This window comes from Amblyomma mixtum, chromosome 6, assembly GCF_055824585.1.
Source record: "Amblyomma mixtum isolate Tamu chromosome 6, ASM5582458v1, whole genome shotgun sequence".
In the NCBI taxonomy this organism is placed as follows: domain Eukaryota; kingdom Metazoa; phylum Arthropoda; class Arachnida; order Ixodida; family Ixodidae; genus Amblyomma; species Amblyomma mixtum.
The window spans coordinates 38,259,047-38,276,440 of NC_143017.1; the positions used below are offsets into that span (position 1 = coordinate 38,259,047).

General features: G+C 44.1%; 1 long non-coding RNA gene across 1 annotated transcript; it reads right to left on the reverse strand.

Moving 5' to 3' along the window:
• Positions 1 to 432: 432 nt before the first annotated feature.
• LOC149338797 (uncharacterized) lies at positions 433 to 14,458 on the reverse strand. Its single transcript, XR_016283763.1, has 4 exons — positions 14,406 to 14,458; positions 12,709 to 12,769; positions 12,483 to 12,648; positions 433 to 1,516 (listed from the first exon to the last, which is right to left on the reverse strand). It is a non-coding gene; the product is annotated as an uncharacterized LOC149338797 (long non-coding RNA).
• Positions 14,459 to 17,394: the final 2,936 nt, after the last annotated feature.

Below are 17,394 nucleotides of genomic sequence, written 5' to 3' on the forward strand. Positions count from 1 at the left end.
CTGTAAAAAATATTTATTGAAAAAAACAAATTTTCTGGCAGCTGGCCTGCCAGAAATTTTCTGTTATGCTATGTTTTCGGTTTTTTACTTTTTCTGTCATTTCAGAGATCTTTTCTGTTTTCGACTAATAGAGAATTTCTGTTAAGACGATAGAAATTTTCTGTTATTGTATGTTTTCTGTTTTCACTTTTTCTGTCATTTCACAGGGTTTCTTGTTGGCGATTAACAGAAAATGTCCGTGATGATGACAGAAATTTTCTGTTTTTACTTTTTCTGTCATTTCACAGGTTTTTTTCGATTTGCTGCTAACAGAAAAATTCTGTGATGTTCCATTTTCTCTTACCATATTTTCTGTCATTTAACAGCTTTTTTTTCATTACTAAGAGAAATTTTCTGTTAAGCTCCATATTCTGTCATTTCACACACTTTATTTCTTTCACATCATCTTTTAATGACTGACATAAAAACAGATACAGAACATTAGGACTGCTGCCACATTTCAATAGAATAAAATATTTCACCGCTTTTAAACAATCACAAGCAAAGGCAAGTGAGTATTCAAGAATATTGGAAAATATGCAGTGTTAAACAATGCAATCATGGCTGATATTTTACTATACAGTAATATCTTTCAGCATCACTTAATTAAGTTAAACAGTAGGAGGGTGGCCAAAGAAAAAAAGAAACTTACGTTGCCCTGCCTGCACTACAGGCATACAGTAAAAGCATGCAAAATATGCAGTAATGGCAAGTAAAGTAGAAACGAAACCTGTGCCTTTCTGTCATACAGAATGGCATGATTCACTCTAAAATAGTAATACAATACAATGCATACAACACGAAGTAATAATACCTGAACAATGAACACAACCAGTCACTAAACTAATGGCAAGCATACGCAAAAGGAGAGTATTGGAAAAATATGCTTTGCTCATGACTAGTGCTGCATTAAGCAGCAAGATGAAAGCAACAGGACATAACGGATGCCATGGGCTGTTTGCCTTATCACAGTTTAACTGCAAAACATTTTTTCACTCCAGTTAGTACGTCTTATCTTGAGACTACAATAACTTTAAAATGAAAAAAGTAACGCAGACAAGATAGAAAGTAGTGCTACAATTCATACAACCAGCCACTGAAGTGTAACAGCAAGTATAAGCATAAATAAGGCATCTTAAGCAAATTGTGTCTTGTCTGACACTAGTACGAAATGAAGTGAGATAGAAGCAACAGGACATAAAGCATGCCACAAGCTGTTTGACTTATCAGTGTAACTATATAACATTGATTCTCTATACATAGTACATCAACTCTTTTGACTACTGCATGATTAGTCATGCCACAGGCTGTTTGGTTTATCACAGCGTACACAAAATATTGATTTAAAAAGTTGTCAGATTTCAGAAAGTCAAAGTCTTGCATGATGAGGGAAGGAACTTTTGAAGAGGGGTAGTGTTGCTTCTTCTTCGAGTGCTCTGCCTTCGTTCCCCGGACAGGATTCACAGCTGCAATGGTCCTGAAACAAGGACAGAACATTGTTACTCCTCGGACAGTGAGCATATCTATACTGTCTTCAAAGATATAATAAACATTGTAAGAAGACTGCACCCCTCCTCCTACCCCAAAATTTAATTCCTTTGTAGCCCACATTTCAGTTTCATTTGCACTAGTGAATATATCCAGTAGTCTTTAGTACTCAGTACAAAACCAGACTTCAAGCCAAAATAAACCTTTCCTAAATGTTCACTTTAATAATGTTTTTAACAACCATAGTGTTTTGTTACTTGCGTGAAAGCTGCTCACTGAACTCCAACACTAGTTTTTAAAGGGATGCAAAAACAACTCCATGAAACCTGTTGTTATTGGGAAAAATTCATTCTGTCTGCACTTTCCCAATTTGTTGCACGCCGCGGTGGCTCAGTGGTTATGGTGCTCAGCTGCTGGCCCGAAAGACGTGGGTTTGATACCGGCCGCGGCAGCCGAATTTCGATGAATGCGAAATTCTAGAGGCCCGTGTGCTGTGCAAATTCAGTGCATGTTAAAGAACCCCAGGTGGTCGAAATTTCCGGAGCCCTTCACTACGGCGTCCTTCATGGCGTAAGCCGCTTTGGGAAGTTAACCACCAATAAATCGAATCAAACCATTTTGTTGATGTCAGTGTGGCAGCGAAAAAATGCATTTATTGCTGAGAAAACTACATTTAGAAATTTGCCGGTCACTAAATTCAAATTCTGATGTATACGCCGAAAAGGACTTCATGACCACATTTTGAAGTTAGTTGCGGGGCTGCTTAGGGCCTTGTTATCTGCACCCAGAAATCTGACGTGACAGTATATTGCAGTCTACTTAGAAAATGAGGCAATGATGACAACACCTGCCCTTTGTTTCTTCATTTTATGTTGCTTGTAAAAGCACCATTTCAGTCTCCTTGCAATCAGACAGTAGCCTCTCGACAAAGGCCAACTTCAGTTTCCATTCAATGTTCCTTCAAAGCGCTCTCTGACACCAGAGTAGCAATGTCTATGTATACACAGGCCGAATCATCACCATGCCTATTCTGTGTCACCCGAAAGCACAGCCGTAAGCAAAAATCTTTTGACAGGTAATAAGTAAGTTTGCAGCACATATTGACGTGCTTTGTCTTTACAGAGATTCAGATGCATGACGAGGGATATGCACATTTTAGTGAAGATGGAATTAACAGAACTGAGCAGAGGCTTGTTTGTAATACTAATGCCCAACTAGTGATACGCTAGTCTAAAATGAGGTCTAGTGCTGCAGAGCAAGCTGTTACGTGAATGTGATGTTACCCTCTCACATCTGCACTCAGCTTCCACTGTCCAAGAATAGTGCAAAGTGCCTGCTGCCCTGAGTAAAAAACTTTTCTGACCACAACCTCAGCAGTAACCCAGCTAAAGACACATGCAGAATGCACACAAAATATTGTCTGTAGGCAGAATCAAAACAAAATTAAGCAATAGCTTCGAATAAAACTTTTCGTTGAGCACTGGAAGTCGCACATATTCAGTGCTGTAGCATTTTGCCCATACGCCGCTAGTACGGCTCACATGCAGGCCTCAACAATGCAAGTACTAACAGCCTTTTTCAGTATCCTGGCTTATGCTCAGTTTGAACTGGGCTGCAAGGAAAAGGTACTTTCACTATCGCGCATAGCAGTCCTCGAGGCTAGTCAACACAGCTGAGCTTGTCTGTACAGCATCCTGGGCTCCTCACTCCTTCCACATATAAATTCCCCCCTACAGATGCACTTTGGAAGAAATATGTGCGGCTTACAGCGCACCCATCAAGAAAGCTTCATGTCAAATGCAGCAATAACAATGCTGTATCTCTCATCAGCAATCCTCACGTGATTGAATGAGGAGCCAGTTTATTGAGGCACACATAGCGAGGTATGTGCCACAACAATATGCAGTGCTGTATGCATTGGTTATCTTGCATAGTATACAATTCAAGACTGTAGGCTCAAATACCGCAAAAAGGAAGTCTTCCAGTCGACGGCACCAACCAACCATTACGATGTTGTGGTTATTTTGGCTAATTTGTGGTTTATCCTTTCCCTTTGCCAGCTGGTGTGATGGATTAGCAAGTGCATAGGAATTAACAATGAAGTCGTCAGAATCATTCAACACCATAGGGGCATTTGCTGCTGCATTCTTCAGTTGTATCCAGCTATAGTCACAATATGAAGCATTGCCTAACAGTTCACGCTCAAATGAATGCAAATCAAAATACAAAAGAGAAAAAACCCAAACTTCCCATTAGCAGTGAACCTGTCTCCGACAAGTGGGAGCAATGCCAGCCTTAGGGGAGGGTGACCGGTGCAATCGCACAAGACGTCACCAAAATGGGGATGCTGAGTTGCCCTGTGGGTGTTATGCTACATCCTCCCATCCTCTACCCGCCTTCCCTCTGTCCCTTGACCTTCAAAAGAGACATTTCCAGAGCTCTTCAAAATTAGGGAGACAATATGTATGCCTGAAGCATGCCAAAATGAGTGCATAACTCGCTAATGTAGAGGGTTGCAAAGGGTGCATGCACCTTACAGACGCGGCATAGTCTCAGGTGTCGTTTGTTGCGGGCAGGACCATCTAAATGACATTTTTTCCACCTGTAAGCTCTGCTGCGGCAGAAGGGAAAGGGGTAGGGGAAGAGAGTTGTGCTTAGAGAGCTTTGTCAGTTCACTGCTTAGCCCATGTCCTGTCTCAGTTGTGCAGATTCTTTCCATCTTTGAACTTAATACTGCCTTCAGCACGCCCTGTGCATTATCTAAATCAGAACACATCTGACTGCGTCAAGCTGTATTGCATTTAATGGTGGTAGGAAATAATGTGTGCACCATTTCTCTCCCTTTTGCATGCTCTGCTCTGTGAGAATTTCATTATAGCTAGTTCTTCTTTTAGGCACCTAGTGCTGCATAGCAGCACTGCTTGATTTTAGGAGTTAATTACAGACCTAAATGTAGACTGGGCTTTTTGCTAATCATCATCTTTGAGACTCACAGGATGTTGGACTGTGAGCCCATAGTTACTCGTTCATAAGAAATACCTGTCTTGGACAAAAAAATGTTTTTAATTCTGAATGGCGAGAAAATGGGCACAGAAATTTTGAATGATTTTGTAGAGAATGGTTGTAGTGCTACTATTGTTGCTATGTGCATAGATGTAGACAAAAATTTTGTGCAGCGTTCTGGCAACTTAGAAACAGAGATTTGATTTCCTGTGTCTGGCATTATGTCTACATGGTTTGTTTTTATTTTGAAATTCGTTTGCTTCTACCCAATCACCTGTCCTGCCTCTTGCATTGTAGCTATGGACTGTGCAAATGAACTCTCCTAACAAGCTGTCTTGCCTTATGCGCAGTTCTAAGCAAGACAATTTATGAAAGAAAAAGAATGCCGAAGTGCTAAAATTGCTGGTGCATTGTGACAGTTTTCAAGAAAAAGCAGAGACGATGGAAAAAGCCCTTTTAAAGTACAGGAACAAGATGAATTATCGTAGTAAGGTTAAAACTAACCTGATCTAGCCTGGCTAACTTTGCACAGCCTACTGTTTAACCTGAATAAGTTCAGCTCATGTCGACAATAGCTGTTTCGCCCCACTAAACTTTTGCCCATGTGTATGCAGAAAAGTGGTACGCCAGGCCTTCTTCACACCAATCTGCAGCCAAGGCACTGTTATTAGGAACAGAAGGAATCCGTGATGATAAATATAACGCTTGTACCATTTTCTACATATCCAACTGGAAAAAGGTTTCAATTTTCCTGTCACCCAATTTAACGCTATCAAAATTTTGTTATGCTGGCTTTTTTGTAGTGACTATTAAAAGCGGAGCAGGCAACGCTAAAACATCAGCTTCATGAGGTAAATAATGGTTTCAAAAGAAGCGGAAATGCCCTGGGAAGGCCAGTATCGTGAAACACAGCGACCCAGAGAAGAGAGATTGCATGAAAAGTGGGACAGGTGGAGTGTGCTCATGGTTCTAGGAAACTAACACACTACTTAAAAATCTGGATACCACTTCTCTGCTGCTTCACGGATATGTACACCAACATAACACATGTTGACTACGATAACACCGAAGTAAATCCAGCCGGTCCCGTCCGTGACCAAATATTACAACCATTCAAGACATTTTAGTGGTTATAGCAGGGGCAGATTCATGGTTGCAACTGGAAGGGGGGGGGGGGGGAATTGAAGGAGGGGGGTGGGGTACATTAGAACCATGTTATTCCTTGGACATTTTTCATCTAAGAAATGAGGTTCAACATGGCTGTTATTTAATATTTTCCAGTGGGAATCCTTTCCTTTTAATCAATTTCCCCTAGGTGAGCATTACCATATATCCTAAACACGGTTTCTCAAAGACACCTCAAAAAGAACAGTCTTCAGTGGACGCTGGATATTTAACTTATTAAGACAGAGTATTCTGTTTCTGCTGCAAGCTCTTTGACAGGGATCCCATGTAATCACCAGCGGCAACTGGATAAAATGACTGGAGGCGCATGGCACAGATTCTTAGAAGCCTCAAATATTTGACAAATCACTTCGCACCATATCAAGCTTGCACAGAGGCAAGTCTAAAAATGAAGCATAGCAAATGCACTAACAAGGAGCATGAACTCATCATGGCACAAGCGAAGAAACTCTTCAAGAATGTCTTAGGGCACCTCATCAAGATAAAAAGCATATATGGTATTTCATGGCTGTTCAGACTGGCTTTTTGCAATCTGTGAGGAACCAGGGCAAAAAAAAATGACAACAGACTACACAGAAGGAGGACCACATGGACTGAAGCACTGAATGATCAACTTTTGTACAGTTTCCTGTCAGCACACATGGCAAAAAAGGTGAAACCATATCAGGAGATACCCCGAAACAATGTGACAAGTGGTTTTTTTAGTCTGAAAAAACAGGGAATAAGCCAGTAAGCATCTGCACAGCTGTTTCTAGGACACAGCAGAAAAGCAAAGTTAGTGAAGAATGGCCAACAAGGAACATGGAAGAAACCAGGGTGGAAACAAGTGCACAAGACATGGTCTTGAAAGCTAAAACCAATAAAAGTGATAAAAACGTCACAGGCCAATGAATAACAGGGCAAAAGGCTAAAAAGATTAAAGTCGCAAAAGTGACAATGAGGTCAAAGAACAAATGTAAAACCAGAAGTGGTGAAGGCAAAAAATAAAAAATACGACTGAAGGCCGAGGATGCACATGGTGAGACAAGTGTTGCATATATAAAAACTGGTATTGCATGGCAAATAGGCTGGTACTTTTTCAAATAATGAAACTGAAGGTTTCCTTATGCACTGGTCCTTCATTGCCAGTACCTTGCCTGCTTTTATGATTTCACAAGCCAGTGAGTTCTTGTTCTTCGCTATGAATTCCATTCTATGAAATTTGGATAAACGTCCTGTTTCCAAAATTTTACAGCTCCGACAGTGAATGCCAAGATGGCAGCATTACTCATTATCAGAAAAAGAACTAGCCTACCTGCCATCCAATGCCTGGTTTCAGCTACACAACACTTGTCTCATCATGTGTACCCTGGGCCTTCAGAAGTATTTTTTTTTAATTTTTTGCCTTCACCACTTGCTCCTGGTTTTACACTTCGTCTTTTCCTTCATTGTCAAATTTTATCACTTTTAACTTTTTAGCTTTTTGGCCTGTTACTTGCTGCCCTCTGAGCTCTTTATCTCTTCTATCACTTGTAACCTTCAAGAGCACGTCTTATTTTTTCACTTGTTTTCATCGTGGTTTTTGGCATGTTTCTTGTTGGCCATTCTTCGCAACCTTTGGATTTTTGCTGCTTCATAGATACAGCTGCGCAAATTCTTGCTGGCCCATTCCCTGTCTTTTCCGCCTAAAAAAAATATCCTTGTCGAATGTTTTTGTCTTATTTTGGTGTTCCGTGATACAAGCTTTCATATCAAGTGGACCTTGCCTAGCTTTTTTCGTCGTGTATCTGACGGCTAGGAAGGTGTACAAATAGCTGTCCCCGTTTCTTCTGATATAAAAGTTGGCAGTTCAGCATCCACGTTGCCGCCTTCTGTGCAGCTCTTTGCCCAACAGAAAGTGTTGCTCTAGCTTTTCACTGAAAACTTTCTGCGATTACCTGAGCTTCTTGGTTAATACGACAAAGTCATAAAAGAGCACTTAGGTGTGTGCCAGATGTGGTAGATCACTACTGCTGCAAAAGAAATTAGAATAAAATATTTCACGTGATGGTGAAGAATGTGATCAAGCATTTCACAGAAAATGAAATGACTGAAGTGAGTGCTTTTTTGCCTCTGATGCCTCCCTTCTGGCTAGCAATTCCATGAGTACTGGAAAAGGAATGTGTACTATGGTGGCAAAGATACCTTGGTGAAAAGTGCATCATGCTGCGCCATCTAATAAGTATTGTTTTTTTTTTCCCGTAACGCAAGTGCAAGTGCTTCTGGGGCACTGCAACAGCAACAACTGGCTCTCTTGGATAAGTCGGGAGCTCACTCTATGCGACTGTTTCTTACCAAATAAGCTCTTTATCGGTCCTTTCATTACTGGATCTTGTTGCTGCCACTTCTCTTTGAATAACTATACTACTTGTGTCACTTTGATGCCCATTCTATATATGTCCCTTGGACTGGTTGATTTATTAAAGAAATTTTAATCAGACATATAATATCTATGCTTTGCTTATGCCTGCACTTTTAGAAGAGGAGCTGAAGGTGTCAGCATTTTCAGTTCATGTAACTAAACTCATCTTTCTATGGCAAGCCTCTTTGCTTTTCTATATTTTAAACCGTACTATCTGCTTGCAAAGTCGGTGGTCCGTGACCTTCGGTGGCAATGCGGTGACGACTTCCGGGTGTCGCTATTGGTTTGCAGTATCCCTTCAGGCTACAGCCATCTAAGGGCACAGCTTGCGGTAATGTACTGTAAAGCACAATTTTGTTTTACAATTAGGCTTCCCTCTGAAAAATACCGAAAAAAAATTGCAATGTAAAAAGGTAATATAAACAAAAGGAAATAATGAGAGGCTTTGCAAGTATGGGCCTCAGCAAGGGCTCACACAAGGTGTGGTAAGGTCGTCCCTGAGGCAACGTGATACTGCCAAAATTACCTGGCAATGCTGCAATGTTGCAGGGGTTACACTTACTGAAAGGAGAAAATTAAGAAAGTACGGAGGCTGGGACACATCTTAAGGTGGTACTTGTGAATCACTGTATTTTGAGGGACTGTTCTGCTACCGTATACGCCTCTGCACACAGACTGGGAAGCTACTGGCAAAGCGTTGTTTGGTAACTGTCATCACTGATTACTTAGTTAAATATGGGGTCCTTCACTCTATGCAAGGACACTGGCATGAAAGCTACAAACTGCTGGAAATTAAAAGTTGCATGTCATTCAGAGATCTGCCCTTGGCCATTGTTTATGAGACATTGGACGCATACCAAGCACACTTCCCTCTTTTCCGCCTCTCTGGAGGCATCTGCATATATCATATAGTGTAAAAAGATGTTTTTCCATCTTTTTATTCTTTCGTCCTTCCCGCAGCACAATGTATCCAACACAAGCCTAGCTAAACTCTCCGCTTTTCTAATTTCCGCTTTTCTTTCGCTGCAGTGTCTAAAGATACACCTCAAAGACTGTTCATTCTCACTGAGCGTATGGAGGATGTAGCTGCCGCCCATGGCTAAATCTCATCCAACATGATAGTGGATGCTGCCAGCCAGTGCACTACTGCTGCGTGCAACACTCATCTCTGCGAAGCATTTGCAAGTTGCATGCCACATATTGTGACTTGTGAGGAGTTTCAAATGGAAGTTTTCCCATTCTTATATCGCCGGCTGTCATTCAGATGAAGTAAAACAAGCCCAGCTCTTCCAAAAAATCCCCGATATATGTCTTCACACCCGGTTGCACGTGCATATATATATAGCACTACCATCGCTCGCACCAGTTCACATATATAAGCAGCAAGCTACGCGGCGTGCACCAGCAGCTTGGTGCTTTCGCACTGGTCTTGTAATCAGTCAGCTCTGCTCATAATTTAAGCAAGTTATCACCAGCACTGAAGCGCAGCAGAATGCTTGCTAGATCGAGCGCCTATGCTCTGCACAGCACGCATATTCCTAGATGCACCTATCCGTATTACATAAGAAACATAATGCTAGCTCTTTTTTATCCACAGATATAATATTGGTTGGTTGGGTTGGTTTATGGGGTTTAACGTCCCAAAGCGACTAAGGCTATGAGAGACGCCGTAGTGGAGGGCTCCGGAAATTTCGACCACCAGGGGTTCTTTAACGTGCACTGACATCGCACAGTACACGGGCCTCTAGAATTTCTCCTCCAAAGAAATTCCAGCCGCCGCGGCCGGGATCGAACCTGCGTCTTTTGGGTCAGCAGCCGAGCACCATAACCATTGAACCACCGCGGTGGCCTGATATAATATTCATCTTTAAAATATTTATATTATGCCTCATAGCCATGCAAAAGCAATAGTATGGGGAATTTATTTACAGTGTTGACCTAGGTGACTCGAAGAGATACTCCACCACAGTACACAAGAACATTGTGGAGGAGCAACCACAAAGCAGGAAGCATGTACAGATCACTTCTGGGCCAACACTGACATTTCTGAGGGGAATACAAGGAAAGTGCCTAGCTCGCTGCTTGGTCTTTCAGGCGGAAATTTGCACATATTGAGTGGTTCGAGCTTAGCATGAGCCAATGGGCCCTTCTCAGCCAATGCCACACACCACACGTGTATTTGGGGCACTGATCCTGCACACGCACTCAGCTTCGACTGAGGGACAGCGGATCGTCGCAAGTAAACAAACCTTCCAAGTTCACATAGCGGACTTCACCGCACAACAGAAAAGCACACATGTGCACCATGCTGCATGGAAATAGCCAGGAATAATTTTGCAGTTCACAGACCCTAATCAAACGACATGTGGTGAACGGTGCAACCGGAGAACATGGTGTTTGTCATGCGATCAAGCAGTTCATTGCATGGAGCTCTCAGATTATGTACGCCAAACACCAATTGGCCCATTCCGGGCAGTGAGTAAACATTCTTGAGCCCAAGGTATGACTAATCCTCATAGAATTCAAAGGAGAACTATGAGAATAAATCGAGCAGACTGCCAGGCAAGAATCAAATAGCCGGACTTTGAAAAACACTGTTAGATTTGTCCGATGTATTTGGAAAAAAAAATGCTCCGGGTCTACCCAACGTACTAAGGGGAGGAAATGCACCGGGTCCATCCGGCGTACCTTTAGCCACAGCCTCCTCTCGCAGTCAGTAGTGAGAGCACACCACACAAAAATTTCACTGCTCTATTTAATAACCCCATTGTGAGTTATATAAACAAAAGACTTAGCAAGATGAATGCAATTCCAAAAAGTGTTGGAGCTAAAGAAGATTATTTTTTGACAGAACTAACAAAAAGACCGCTAACGTGAACAAGGAAGCCTCATTGACTTAGTGTGCTCAAAACATTGGCTGAAAAAATGAAGCACTGTGGTTGCAAAGGCTTGTACACTTACACCATGATTCCAGTCATGTTGACTGACATGGTAAGTAGAAACACCATGCATGACCCACCACTAAACCAGGGTGTCAAGCAAGCTACTTTCAGTTCCCTGACTTTTACATGGTTTCCCCGACTATTTAAGTCAAAATCCTCTGAATACTGAACAGACGGGAAAACACAGTGGCCAATGGTAATGTACAGTATACATGATCTATTCAAAGCAAAAAACTATATACTGAAAGTTCAAAAGCTGCAATCAAAATAGATTTGCTCTTATTTGAGGCAGCTGATTTCTTCTTGAAGAAAGTCCAGCTTCAATGCGACTTATGAAGCTATCTTTGCTTTTTCTGTTCCATTTCTCTAACACAAATGGTTAACATAACCTTTATTCTTCTGAGCATAAGTTGTCTCCACTAAGTGTGTTCATATTTCAAATTTTAAAGTGCAGAGTATTAAAAATTGGCTTAGATTACAAGACAAATGTGTTTCCACATAATACAGTAATGAAAAGCACCAGACATTGGACAAATATTTAAATCCTCATCAATTATCCTATCCGAACACCGATTAAGCACCACAAAATACAAAAACAAAATACAAAATATAGCATACCCTCCAAATAACGCCAGAACCACATCAGCTGCCAGAGCTCAAGATCAAAGAAGCTCCAGCAGCCGTAGTGTAAATGCGATCACACATCACAAAGTTCATAGCACAGTTACATGAACACAAGTCCTCGTATTTACTAATAGCGAAAGAATGCTGACAATTTCTGTCACGTACCATCTACGACGTCAAATCCATCAAATCTGCATGGCGACACATTCAAATCTATCCATAAACAATGGATGGTTACATGGCCACAAAAGGGTTACTGGCATTGCATGCACATATGCACTCTTCAGTAAACCCTCTCCCCCAGGTGTTGTGCTCCTCTGGACAAGTATCTATGACCCCTATGAGCAAGCAACGTGTATGACTTCCACCAAAATAGCCATATACTGCTACATAATCTCAGAAGCAATATAGTACCATGTACCCCTTCCAACCCTTTCATATTAGTGACTGGGCACCATGCAATGCAGGTAGTATAGCCATAATCTGTGAAGAAGTGGTTGAAGATCAACTCCACAAAAAATAGTTTTATCTGTCTTTCCTTTCCACAGATTTTTTCAGAGCGCTATTTTACCAGCTGCATTAACCAAGCAGCAGCAGCAGCAAAATTTCATTCCATAGCTGATTCGTTGCCTGGGTTCAGCAAACATTTTCTTACTTTTTTTAAAAATTGCTTTTGCACTTTGTTAGCATTTTCATAAAAAGGTCTTATGATAAAGTGGTATGTACCTATAACTTTTATTATCACTGCGTATTTGAGAAGTGGCAAAACCAAAACAAGAAAGGTTATCACAACTCAGTTAACAAGCCAGATAGGTACTTACTGCTGTGTGAACTCCAGGCAGAGGCTTGTTTCCTTGGGGTACACAACATTGAAAGCAAAGTGCACCAAAAACATGAGCTTGAAAGCCTGGCATGGGTTGGCTGCGTGCATCACTGGCAGGGTGTCGATGCGTATGGTGAAGCACCTCGCAGTAAGGAAACTGCCTCCTGCACAAACAAGTTTTAAATCAGGAATGCTTGCCCGAGTGCGGTACCACAGAGTTATACCTTTTGCAATGATGAAAGGAGAACATGGCATGTCCCTGATGTCGTCATCACTGGCAGATCCCTGGCATAAGAGGGAGTTAAATGTGTATAAGAATTGTCTACTAAAGTAGCACCATGTGAAAGCTGCAACTTTAAACCAGTTACAAATAAGCATGCAGCAGAGTATAAGCATAAATAAGTCATTTCTGCGCTTGCTCAGGCTCTTATTTTTCCCAGCAATGCGTGGTGAAATGCTTTGGAGTGTATACAAATAAGCGTCAACCACATATAAAGGCCCTAAAAATCAGCATAGGCATTTACAAGTGCTGGATTATCTACAATACAAAAACATTGCACCGTTTTAGTCAAATGCAGCCCAAGAACACAGTGTAAATGCCTCTCAAGAGCAAAAGAGGCCCTCCATCGAGTGGTGTCAAGAGACTGTCCTAGCACTGGAGTTAATCCGGCCGACCGGTAGTGAATAACCTTGCACCTGCCAGCCCCCTCAAATGTCACACTACTAGGTCACAGGGGAATTATTTAACATAAGTAGAGCGCAGCTTGCGTTTTATCTCAAGCAACCGAGCAAACTGTTTGTAAATGACTATGTTTTAAGTAGCATAGTACGAGGTACTAAGGTGCGCAGTCGTCGTGATCGGCGCAGTGCTGCGCAAAGTTCGAGCTCGCGTAGTGAATGCTGAATGGTGTACTGTTATCTCAAAGCGCCCATTTAGCGAGTACACGAACTATTTACTATAGAAGCACCAGAAAAACGCAAGCAGCAGATATCGTATTCAACAGCCACAGAGTCCAAGCAGACACGCGCGGCACGGTTGTGGGCGGGCGGATGTATGGATGGTAGTGGCTTAACCCTTCGTATCGGGCGGTGGCTCGCGCCTCCAGCCTAGGATTCCACCTCCGCCCCCTTTTTAATTTGTATTTTAATATGCATAATTTGGCCATCTTTCATAAAGTTACTCCTCCCTTGACCTATTCCACGGGTTGGCCGAAGCGATGCGATTGACATTGGAGGATACGGACTGAGCTCGCGTGTCGAAGGCGCTCAAAAATCTCGAATGTCGGCTCCAATGACATCAGTGCCATTGAAAAACTTCCCTGTGACAGCGCAAGTACGGCATTTGAAACGCCTGTGTAGAAACTTTCCAGCCTGCGTTGACCAGTGCAACGCTATTTCGGCCCAAAGATAAGATCAGTTAAATCTTACAAAATGAACACAATTACTGCATTACTTGTACCGGCATGAATAAACGTCAGTAAAAATAAAAAGACACAAAGTACACTTATGATCCTTTCTTAGACGAGAAACGAATTTGAAAATCCCGCGCTCTTTGACGTCCTCCTCCGCTAACCAATCGCGTACTTCCCTGGCCTAAAATTTCCCGCGCTTACTCACTCGGTTCTTTTAGGAGTGCATATCTCCAGACAAAGCAAAATTTGTGCATTTTCCCGCAAACTATCGCACTCTTCCGTGTTTCTCGCTTGTGTTCCTCTCTCTTCCGCGCGCTGTGCACCTTTTGTGAGAGACAGTAAAGCAGCAGTGACGCATCGGCGGTGAAGCGGCTGTGGTGGGCACGCTCAATGTCCGCCGGCGATTTATCTTCACTGCCCTGTTCAACAGGAGCACAAGCCCGCAACAATACTCCCAAAAGACGACAAAACGCGTATCATTCATGCCGGTAAAAATGCGCACCACTCACCTTGTGTGCGAACGGTCTGATCGGTGAAAATCACGCACACAGCACGCCGGTATTATCCTAGCTCCCGGCTCACGTCCATGCCGTCCTCCATGATGCCGTCAATCGATGAATGCAGGATCGCAGCAAATAGTACTGCTTCTCATTCTGCGCGCTAATATTGCGCGTAGAAACTTTTTGACGCTTAAAATATGTAACATGATTAATGAAAAGTAGCAAAGGTTTTTCGGATCACTTTTTTGTGTAACGGCGGTGCTTACGTCACCAACTTTCGGTGAAATGGGCGTGTTGCGGCTCCAAAAACAGAAAATTACTTTTGCGTGAACGTGTTTCTGTTACGGGCGCAAAACAGATATTCTCTGTGCGACAACAGAAAATTTCCGTAAAAACGCCTGTCATTTCACACACATTTCTTACAGTGTGAGTCGGACAGCGAGCGGCCCACTCATGACGGAGTAGTCCACGCATCGCGTCCACGCATCGCGTAACCTCGGCTAGGAGACACAAAGCGCGGTGAAGATGGCGACGGGGAACGTGATAGGCGGCTCGGCGATGAGCATCCTTCCCGACGCAAAAACTCCTCGGTTTCGGATGGTCGCTGGCCGGGTCGGGGTCGTGGAGCGTCGTAAGAGAACCCTCGGATGCCCAGTCCTCTGTATGGGCAGTGCCGGAGGACGTGACCGGCTTCGCCACAGTGGAAGCATAGTGGGCGGCGCTGGTCGGGAGTTCTCCACTCGTCGCATTTCCTCGGCTGTGCGCGACGCTCGTAGGACGGGCGGGTTGGGGCGAGAGGGCGGTGGTCCAACGCAGCTGGCTGAGGGCGATAGGGGCTTGGGTCCCGTCGTCGAGGTGCACGACGGCGCACAGCTGCGGCGTAAGTCATGGCTGTGGGCTGCAGAGCTGCGTGGTTGTCGGCGTCACACCCAAAGACTGTTGCCTCATCCCGGATGACGTAAGCGAGCGATGAGAGCTGCGGCTGCGTTGCCGTTGGCAGTATTTGTCGGAGCTCTTCTCGCACAACTTGACGTATAACCTCCCGCAGGTCATTGTTGTTAGCGGTGTCCAAACAGCTTGCTGAGAAAACGCGCTGCTGGCGGTCATACTGGCGGGATCGGGCATCAAGAGTTTTTTCCATCGTGGATCCCTCTTCTACAAATTCCGCGACAGTTTTCGGTGGGTTGCGGACGAGGCCGGCAAAGAGTTGCTCTTTAACTCCTCGCATGAGCAGCTTTACTTTTTCTTCTTCCTTCATGTTTGCGCCGGCAGGCCGGAAGAAACGCTTCATTTGCTCAGTGTACACTGCAACGGTCTCGTTTGGGTGTTGTATGCGAGACTGTAGCAGCTGCTGGGCTCTCTCCTTTCGCACGACGTTCGTGAAGGTCTTTAGAAGTTGCTCCTTGAAGGTTTCCCAGTTCCTGAGGCTAGCTTCTTCATTCTCAAACCAGATCGTTGCTGGTCCCTCCAATGCGAAGAAGACGTACCTAAGTTTCGTGGCATCGTCCCAGTTGTTGAACGCATCCGCACGGTCGAACTGTTCCAGCCATCCTTGGGGGTCGGCGCCAGACGAAGCGTCGAAGGTCGGTGGCACCCGGGGCTGCTGAAGAATGATTGGAGTCATCGTCTGCGGCAATCTCATGGTTGACGTTGCTGCTGGCTTTCGCTTTCATGTAGGGTCCAGCAGAATTCCGACCTCAGGTGCGTCCCCTTGAAGGCGTCGGCTTGCGCGCTGGACTGGACTCAGGTCCTGCGGTAGATGACTCAGAGGGCTGGCGTCACGACTTGTGGGGGGTGTCCGGAACATGGGAGGCTACCCAGCACCTCCACCAGATGTCACGTTGTAGTGACGGCAGTCCAGCGGTCACGAAAGCACCATCAACACTTGGAAACGAAGCTCTTTATTTGGGCTGACTTGTGCCCGCAAAAGAACTGAATCACTCGGCGGCGGCGTAAGCAACAAACGCGCTCGTCAGTCGTCGAACTACGAATGCCCGCTGCTCGCGCCATCGTTCAATTTAAAGCCGGCAAAGAAACTTCGAGTTAACAGGTCAAGATCATCTAGAGTAATCTGGAAACACGTAGATGCAGCTGTTCATGGCTGTGAACTATCGAGATTAGACATGTCGCTTCTCGTGTCACGAACAAAAATGATAACACCCCTTTTCTCCGGCCTTGCGCGAACGAACACTAGAATGATACTTGGCAATATGTCTCTGATGTCTGCCAGCTTGTCGAGATAAGCAATCGTCGTACCTTTGTTTAGATGCCGGTATTCTTCGATGATGTTCGTTAGCAGCACTTGGGCTTGGCCATTGCGGATTTGGGCGACTCCCCTTGCGACGCCAAATCCTCGATCCAAGAGTAATAGACCTCTCCCTCGAGTAAACAACGTGACGTCACGGAACGCACGTGCAGCGACTGCAGCGCACTCCTTCCTAGCGGCGATGGGCAAAACGCTCCCTCTTCGGCTGGCATCCAACGCTCTCGTACGTGCCTCGGAAGCGATGGAGCTGTCAGAGTACGCGAAATCACTGCCTGAAATCGCCCGGCAGCGATATGTTGAAAAGTTGAAAGTCGATGGGAAACAGTACCCTGACCCCTTCGTTTTGAAGGACTGGAGAAACGACCCGAAATTGTGGCCAAACGTGCGTTTTGGCGACGTATACGTTTATCTCGTTCAGACGCCCGGCCCTTACACTACTGAGAGCATGAAGTGCTACCGTTCGCTGAATTGGTACGTTCTTGCAGCGGAAAGGCACGTGCGCCAAGTTTTGGCAGCCGACTTTATAGGGAAATTTAGAGGGAAAATCATACTGGCCCTTAATTTTTTGGCAGAAAGCTTATTGCATCCGTGGTGCGAGCATGACCGCCAGCCACACCGCAACGCATCCTCCGTGAGTGACAAATAAATGCACTTCTGTTATTAAGGACGCAGCGCATACTGGTACATCAAATGTCATTTGCTTAATTTATGTGGACAAAATTACCATAAATA